The following is a 9,462-nucleotide window of genomic DNA, read 5'->3' on the forward strand; positions in this document are numbered from 1 at the left end:
AACTTATAGAAGCTTCTAATTAATCCTAATTGGTTTAGGAATATAATTAATATTAGTGGACCCTCCACATGATCATTGGGTCGCACATTAAACTCGTTTAGACCCACTTTAGTATTTTGACCATAACTTCCTCGTTATAACTCGAAATTGGGCTTATACTATATCTTTGGAAAGGTCTTTTCAAGCCCCATCCAACTACATAATTATTGGACCCTAATTATGGACTATACTAAACTGGGTTGGACATTTTTCATAAATAGGATACGAAATGAAGTATTTTCGAAAACAGAAAGAAGTATTTTTATTAAAACATTTTAGAAAACAGAAGAATTCACGAGACTCTTCAACATTTCACCTTACTTGATATCAATGACGTGAAAGATATTCATCACTGGGTTTGGTTTTCGGGGAGATACAATTTGGTGTCTACGGCTATCCATATCATCGTTCATCTCTTTATGTTGTCTGAGTGGTGATTTCTTGTACCTATTCTAAATTTGGAGTAGTGTTTGCTTAAACTAGTCAAAGGCATGTGCTATGCCCATATAACTTTATAAGTATGATTAGTAGTCATAGGCAAGAAATACAATTGAAAAATCTTACTATTAATTCTATGTATGTTGTTACTGTTACCGCTATTCTTAGAAATATAAATATATATATCATTCATTATTCATGTAGTTGGTCTCAGTGGCGGACCCAGCTATGATCATGCGACCTAGGGAAAGTTTTTTTTTTAAAAAAAAAAATCTAAGGTATAAAGAAAAATGAAAGAATACAATTATTACTTGTGCATTGGTGGTTCAGTGGTTTGTCACTACTCATAATAGACAGTTGGCGCGGGATCAAAACAAGGGACTAACATTCTTGGATCTTTTTTTTAAGGGAAATTTTACGTGGTGGCCCTCAATTTCCGTAATTTCTATTTAGTGGAAAAAAAAACAACATAGTGTCTAGTGATCCCCAACTTTAGTTAAACTCTAAATAGTGGCCAATCTCACTTAAAACAGGTTAATTAGTGGATTATGGCTAACTTTTTAACCTTATTTGCTGCAATTACTAATTTACACCTATTTTAATACATGTCTCCCTCATTATATTTAAAAACGACCATATGGTTCAACTTCTCTTCTTTCAATTCAAACCACGAAGGATTACTAGTTCAACCTATTTAACTTCTCCCTCTTTCTCCCAGAATTAGGGTTTGATGCGCTTCAACCACATTGAATTACAGTTCATTTACTTCAAGGAATAGGTGCGCTTCTGATGGTTGCTTCAATTAGGTGAAGATAAAGTCCTGTAACTGCATTCCCCCAAAAAATTCAGAGGTTAGATTCTCTTATTCAATGATAAACCTCAAGAAGCCTTACTATAAGTGCAGGGAGAAGGTAAGGGGTTGTGGTTCCTTTGCGTGGGTGACAGAGGATGATGTGAAGACACATGAAGCTTCTCCAAATGATGACATCGCTGAAATTCACAAGATTGTTGGAGATATGTGCAGTAGCTTCAAACTAATTCTGAAGCTAGTTGGTGTTGTTTTTATTATTTGCTTATTAATCTTATTGAAATGTCGATCTGGGTTAGATGCTAAATGTAAGGATTAGCTCTAATTAGAATTTGGAATGAATTAAACTGATGTAATCAATTTTATTAATGAATAAAATTAGAGTTTTATTATTATCTTCCAATTTCTGTTGGTTTTACATTATTTTTGGATTATTTTGATATACTGAATAAAGTTAAATATTGTACATATAAGAACATCACATGCAAAAAACTGTAATATGAAAATGCAATTAAACCCTTGAATGTTGACATAACTTGTAATTTAATTGATTAGTAAAAAATTACCAATAATTTAGTTAAGTACACCAAAAGACTTGAGTTAAACCAGATTATTACAACTTAAAACAAATTGAAACCAATATCCATGAAAATATGATTCCAGAAAAACAACCAGGCTTTCTGTTTCCCTTTACCTTAAATTTTGTATGTGTCTTGAGATGAATAAGCAGCAACTTGTGGCTGAAAAAAAAAACCAAGGTTGAGCTTCTAGTTTACGTCCTGGTTGAAGTTTGCAGTGGTTGAGATGTGGAGCTTGGCTGAGATTTAGGCTTTCTCCTTCTTTGTGTTGTTAAGGGTTGACAACCAGTTGGTTGACTTGTGAGTGTTGAGATCCTGTTGGCTGTGTTGCCTGAGAACTAGATGGATGCCCTTTTTTTTGTCTCTTATGTTGGTCAACGAAAAAACCCAGTGATGCTTTCTTTTTTGTCGTCAAACCACCTTTGCATGTCTTTAAATTATGCGTGCCCATATGCCTTGCAATTTGAGCATTGAACTATGATAGATCTTTTACCCTTATTTGGCTCATCATCCGTTCTTCTCCTTTGTCTAGATGGCCTTCCAATGCCTCTTCTCATTGGGGGAAGATTAATGGTGGGCTGGTGTAGGGAATATTTCAAGCATTACCCCAAACTTGAACCCCACTGTGATCATACACTTAAGCATGGTGGCGTCCAAAGGGAAGGAAGCTAGAGCAAAAGAGTCGCCAATAAGTTTTAGGAACTTGTAAACCGTTCACAAGGTGAAGATTACACCCCTTAACGATCCAGGAGATCGTCAACTCCAAAAGGTCTTGAACCAAATAGGGTTTGGGGATGAAGGTACAAATCCAACCTAAAAGAGATTGAACTTGCCCTAATAATAGGCCTCTACTTTATTCTTCTCGTATTCATGTGCGCTTTCTGACTAACATGCAAACAATAGGTTAACCCTAAACCTGTTTATCTATGTTGGTTGAACTTAAAGCACAAATAAAACTATTATTGGCGATCACTTGAATTATAATCATATTAGCCTAAACAAGATTATTAATTATCTTATTAAGCGTGATTACAAGTACAAATTCCCTTTAAACCTGCAAGAGAGGGCGTGATCAAGCAATAACAATGTAAATATATCAAGCAACATAATAATCATAAATCATAATAATTATAATCATGTTAATAATAAAGCTTAAATATAATAGCAAGATCCTAGGCATGATACTAACAAGATTAATAGCAAATCCTAGCATGTCACTAAGCAATAAAGATTAAAGCTTTAGCCCTAACATGATACTAACATGATATTAGAAAAGAGTAAAAGGCACCCTAAACATGATACTAGAAAGCAATAAAGACATCCTAACATGATATTAGGAATTAAACAAATTTAAACATGCTTTCCACAAGAATAGAGCAATAAGATTATATACTTTGATGCCTCGTATCTCTTTCTAATAATAAAATACACGCGTTAGTAACTTCAAGGAAAATATAAATCAAAACAATCAAATTAAATAATGGAAATAGAGATTTGGGACCAAACCCTCAGAAATTATAACCTTTCACGTCTAGGGCAAAGGCAACTTCGAACTTGGCTAGGTGTTTCTAGATCTCGTGAATGCGGAATTTTGTAAGAGGCAAGGTTTAGAAAAAGAATAGAGAGAGAAAGCTTCTAGCTTTTTGAGAGAGAAAGATGATCGTAGATGAGAGTTGATTATTAAAAACGGAGGTTTAGGACCCTATTTATAAGAAAACAGTCCAGAAATAGGTAGAATTTGATAAGGAATAAAACTCCACGCTGTCACTGCAAAACCAGCCTTGTCGCGTGGCGACAGGCCTGTCGACTGGCGACAGCCTGGACTTCTACGCGCTTTCAACACGGAGTCCACATATGAATCAAAATCAATTTGCAAAGTCCGTATGAAACTGAAATCGTACCTTTCATAAAATAATATTTTATTCCAAATAAAACTTTATCAAAATATATAATTATTAATTCTAATTCTATTAGGATTAAAAAGAACCCTCTAGAGAATTCTAGAAGACTATAATCAATTCTAATAAATTTAGGAATAATAATTAACATTGGGCCCTCTCCTAGATCATTGGGCCGCAAGTAAAGATCAAACCGGGCCCAGTTTAGTATTTTGGCCATAACTTCCTCATTATTCATCGGAATTGGGCTTATAATATATCGTTGGAAAGCTCTTTGCAAGCCCCATCCAACTACACTATTATTGGACCCTTGTCATGGACAAAACTAAACTGGATTGGCTGTTTTCATAAAATAGAGTTGTTTTTCGAAAACAGAAAGAAAGAATTTAATAAAAACTAACCGCAACACTTGACTTTTCACACTTTCACCTCATTCGATAATCATTCGACGCAAAAGGTATTCATCAGTGGGTTTGGTTTTGGGGAGACACATTTGGATGTTTACAGCTGGTCAATTTGAGGCCAATGTTCAGGATCTGGGATAGAGTTGATAGCAGGCCCATAAGCTTGTTCATATGCTGCTACAGAGTACCATGTGATAACATAGCTGTGTGGATCATGTCTTGCATATAATATTGCTCTTAGTGCATGCTTACGGGGTATTTCTGAGATCTGCTAAGCCCCACAAATGCAACTCTTTTTGTTCAATGACACAGGTTGCATTGATCTACCTTCCTTCTCATACTCTCTTTCTTTTCTCTCGAAGGCTTTGCATGATCGAAGAAGCTGCCCTGTTCCCAGGCCTGGGTGCGCGAGATGATGGCGCGGGCGCACGGCTTGGTGGCGTAGGCGCGCGTGGCCTTGGCGCGGCCGCGCCTGTTGCTCCCCCTGTTCCGTACCCATTTTTGTACGGCCGCGCATCCTCTTGAAGAGGTCGTCCCTGTACGGGTCTATTTTGGACGATCTAACTAATTTCTCTTTGTTAGTTCTACTATATATAGATTTTTCTTATATTTTTTAGAGAGATGAATTGGGAGAGAGATTTTTCTAGAGAGAATTCATTTTTTTAGAGAGAGAATTAATTAGAGTTTTAAAGTAAAGATTTTTAGAGAGAGAAATTCATAGTTGATGATTGATGATTCTAAGCACATTTTTCTTTGATTTCACCAAAGTTTGTAGAGACTTCTTTTACTTTAATGCAATCTTTAGCTTTTGATTTCAATTGTTTGGTGGTTGTTCAAGTTTATTGATTAGTTGATTGAATTTGTTGGATTGAAATGATGATGATGAATTTGTTGATTAACTTAGTTTTGATTTTGATTTCTTTCATGGATTGTGAGTAGTTTACTAGTTAGGGATATGGTGAAGCATGTTTGAGTGATGGATCATAGCTAATTGGGAGTTTTTGATTTATTTAGCATTGTGATTAAATAGGTTGATTGATTTTGTGCATGTGTGTGATTAGTTAAAGAGTAGCTAACTTTAAGTGTCATACTAGATTGCATTGTGTGCCTACATTGATACGGACCATTGATTTGTAGCTCACATTTACCGATCGAGCTTGGTTTGTGGCGTTCCTAGTACAGTCTCTCGTTGTTGGCGCTAGTTAAACCTCTAGGAGATAGCTTGTTGAGCTCTTTTGATTGCATTGTCTATCTTCCCTCGCAATACTTGAATTAATCAATCTCCAACCCGATTAGTGTGTGTCCATTGCAAGAATATGTGAATCCTAAGTCCCTAGTGTCTTGATATATTGATTTACTTTGTAATTTACTTTTTTGTTTAGTTGAACTTAGATAATCTACACTACCTTTTACCCTTCGAAATAGCTTGAATTAGGCAATAGCTAACTTCCCCCCATTCCTAGTGGTTCGACCCGAACATGCCCTATTACTAGGTGTAGGTTTGGTTGTAAATTAGTTTGATTGGAGGAATTTTAGTTTCAACTACCTAGAATCCACCTCTTGGTTAAAATGGTGCCGTTGTCGGGGAATGACGTAGTTGTTTGCTATTGTTGTTGAGTCTATTTCATTTCATTTCAAAAATACAAATTGATTTTTCTCTTTTAGGCTACACTTGTAGCCGTGCTACTAATTGTTTCTTTGAGATTGTATGCATAGGACAAGAGGAAGGACTTTAGTACCTTTTGATCCGGAGATTGAGAGAACAATCGCAAGGATAAGAGTTGCTAGACGATCCTTAAGTTCTAGCTCTTCAAGTGAAGAAGAACAAAGAAGCATGGGTGAAGTACCAAGGATTGCTTTGAAGGAGTTGGGAACTCCCGAGGCCTATACATTTGAGAGTGGTATTGCTCCGCCAACAACACCGGCTAATGATTTTGAGATAAGGCTGGCGATGATAACAATGATTGAACGAAGGCAATTTAGTGGTGCCAAGCACGAAAGCCCACTAAATCATCTCAAAGAGTTTGAGAAGTATTGCAACACAATCAAAGTCAATGGGGTTTCTCAAGAATTCATAAGGCTCAAGCTATTCCCGTTCTCTCTAATCGGAAGAGCTTTGGAGTGGCTAGATAAGGAAGTAAAGCCTAATTCCTTGAGAACTTGGGATGAGGTCAGTCTAGAGTTTCTTTCTCGCTTTTACCCTCAAAAGAAGACCGCCGAGGCAAGAACTCTAATCCAAAGTTTCAAGCAAAATCCTAGTGAGAGTTTGTATGAGGCTTGGGAAAGATACAAGGAATATCAACGAGAATGTCCTCACCATGGAATCCCGACATATCAAATCATACAAATCTTCTATGGAGGATTGAGCCGCCAAGGGAAGTCATGTCTTGATGCCGGAGCCGGAGGCTCGATTATGAACAAGACCGAGGAAGAAGTTGTTGATATCATAAAGGATGTAGTTCGTCACTACATGGATTGGCAAGAGGGAGAGAGAGAGTCTACAAGCAAAAGTGGTTTAACGGTCTACTCGGTTGATCATCTCAATGCAATCAATACCTTGTCTTCCCAAATCTTAAACTTGGGGAAGGAGATGACATTAATCAAGGCCAAGCTAGAAAGTGCCTCTTCAATTGTACCAAGTCTTCCCTCCCACATTAAGGGAGAGTACATCAACTAACTCTACTCCTCCTTCTACTTCAAGTAATATGCCAAGTGGATGTGTCTTTTGTGATGTTTGTGGGTCATATGATTCAAGATGACATGGTTCATGATGTGATTTTTCACAAGCTTTGCAATGATTTTACCCTCTCCACTACTTTGGATAATGTGGTTTTCTTTAACCCTCCATGATTTGGAGGAAGGGTCGAGCTTAGGACCTTAAGCAAGCGCTTCCTGGGAAGCAACCCGGTTTTCTAACCCTTTTCTTTTGATTTCTATTTTTCTTAATTTTCTTTCTTTTGCTTTTCTTTTCTTTCACTTGTTTTCTATTTGGATTGATTTAAATTCATTGGATATGGATAATTTCGAGCAAGCATAAGCAATGGAAAGGTTTCGTGTTTTGATGAGAATATGTTCGATTTTATCGAATTTTGAGGTAAAAGGGTAAGGTAATATAGTGAGGTAAGTTAGGGGAAGTTGTGTTAAAATTTGAAGAAAATTTGAACTTGGTGGGTTCATTGTGGTGCTCTCATTATTTTTGGATGTTGAACCCATTGTCATCATATTTTGAAATTGCCATATTTGGTGGGTTCAATAATCCCGGGATGATATTGGACAATGAGCCCACAGTAGAAAGCACCGAGTAAAAATTTCAAGAAGAGCCAAGCCAGGCGCGGGCACGCAGCTAGGTCGTGCGGCCGCACACCTGGTCGGGCCGAGTCCCTTATCTTCTTTATTTCTCCTTTCTTTTCCTCATTTCCCCTTCACCCTCATTTTTGTGCGCACCATTCTCCTTTCTCACTTAAGAAAACCGAAACCCTAGCCTTGTTCATCAAAAATTTTCATCATCAAATCATCATAAATCCATCACAAATCATCAAATTCCTTATACAAATTCACCCTTAACAACAAAAATCATACTACTTTCTTCAATTATCAACCTCCAATCTCTCTCCTCCATTGAAGACCAAATTTGGGGTTTTTCTACTTGGTGGGAGTTGGTGGCTTGTTCTTGATCAATCTTGCTTTAAGTGTGGTATAATCTTCTTCTTTGACTCTATTTTACATAATTATATGATATTGTTGCAAGATTTTGATTGTTTATGATTGTAAATAGTAATAGTATGTATTTGGATGAACTTAGTGATTGAATGTGAAATTTGGGTTGGTTATTTGTGTTGTTGATGATTTATTTTGCTTAACATTGTGTTGTTGAATTGGTTAATTTGGAGGAAACGCAATGTCAAAGCTTATTCAAGCCCTTTCCTCTAAAAAACGAAAAACCACCATCACCATTGAAGAACCTTCTTCAAACCCATCTACTTCCCAACCACAAAAACCTACTCCTATTCCCAAAACAAAAACCAAGGACCCAATACAAAAAGATCGATATGCCAAGCTAAAAAAGAACCGTTCCCTCAAGCCCTTTCGTCACTACTTTCAACCGGATATGATCAAATTGGGGATTGACGAGGATTTAAGGGAGTTGTTCAGCAATCTTCACATGAGCACCTTCGTGAACACATGTTATCGTACTTACTTTGAGCCAACTTTGGAGTTCTTGGCTACAGTTTCATGTGAGGCGGTAGAAGGTGGCAACTACCAGGTCCATTTCCAGCTCTTCAACATTCACCATGATCTTTCTCTCGCCGAGTTCAATGCGACTCTTAATCTTAATCCGGGGGCGGATGTCTTGGACCCCGAGTTCTTCTTCGATGAATATGACCAAAATTCTTGGTGGGAGGAAGGTGACTTTGTTACCCGGTATGCCGCGATAAGCAAAGTTTTCCAACTGTGTCTTCGAGTTCTTCATAGGCTTTTGGGATATTCAATTATCCCAAAGCAAGAATTGGGTAAAATGAGTCAATTAGAGCTCCGAATTCTATGGTTGGCTACTAGGGAGGAGTACCAAGGTCGTTTGAACTTAGGGTTCATGTTTTTGAGATATTGCAAGGCGTTGCAATCTAGGGAGTCCGGAGAGATCCCTTGTGGTAGCATGGTTACGAGGCTCGTGACCAACCTTCATCTTGGCCACTACTTGCCCTCTTGTACTCCGGTCGGTAGTCCGAGCACCCTTTACCTCGACATTACACAATTGAAACAAGTGCAATTTTTGGCTAAGAATGATGATGACGAGGTGTCGATTGGCTTAGGGAGAACAAACATTGGTGCTATCTCCCTAACCCCTCCTTGACTTCTATCCACCGTGAGGATGTGCCTAATGTATGGCATGTGCCCCTAAGTAACCGCCTCCCCCATGATGATGATGAGGAAATAGGAGAATAAGAAAATTAAGAGGAAGAAGAAGTAGCTCCACAACAACAACAACAACAACAACAACATCGTCAACAACAACAACAACGACGACAACCGCAACAACAACACAAATATACTAACCCCGATATGGATGCTCTCAGTGCGCAAATGAAGGGGATGCAAATTCGTTTAGAAGGCATGTACGACCAAGATTTTGAAGCAATTTATAATCAAATGAGAGGCATTTCGAAGATGCAACAAGGTATGTTTCTCCAACAACAACATTTGTATGATGCAAGTGTTAACCGTGGGGAGATCTTCCCCGCGGTTAACTACCCATATTTTCCAGCCCAACTTGGTCTTATTCCATCAAGTGGGTATCA

General features: G+C 37.7%; 1 non-coding gene across 1 annotated transcript; it reads right to left on the minus strand.

Annotated features, from left to right (window-relative positions):
* Nucleotides 1–6,384: 6,384 nt before the first annotated feature.
* On the minus strand, nt 6,385–6,490 carry LOC145587081 (small nucleolar RNA R71). Its single transcript, XR_014101123.1, has one exon. It is a non-coding gene; the product is annotated as a small nucleolar RNA R71 (small nucleolar RNA).
* Between the last annotated feature and the right edge of the window lie 2,972 nt (nt 6,491–9,462).

Source organism: Chenopodium album, chromosome 16, assembly GCF_948465745.1.
Source record: "Chenopodium album chromosome 16, dcCheAlbu1.1, whole genome shotgun sequence".
Classification (NCBI taxonomy): domain Eukaryota; kingdom Viridiplantae; phylum Streptophyta; class Magnoliopsida; order Caryophyllales; family Amaranthaceae; genus Chenopodium; species Chenopodium album.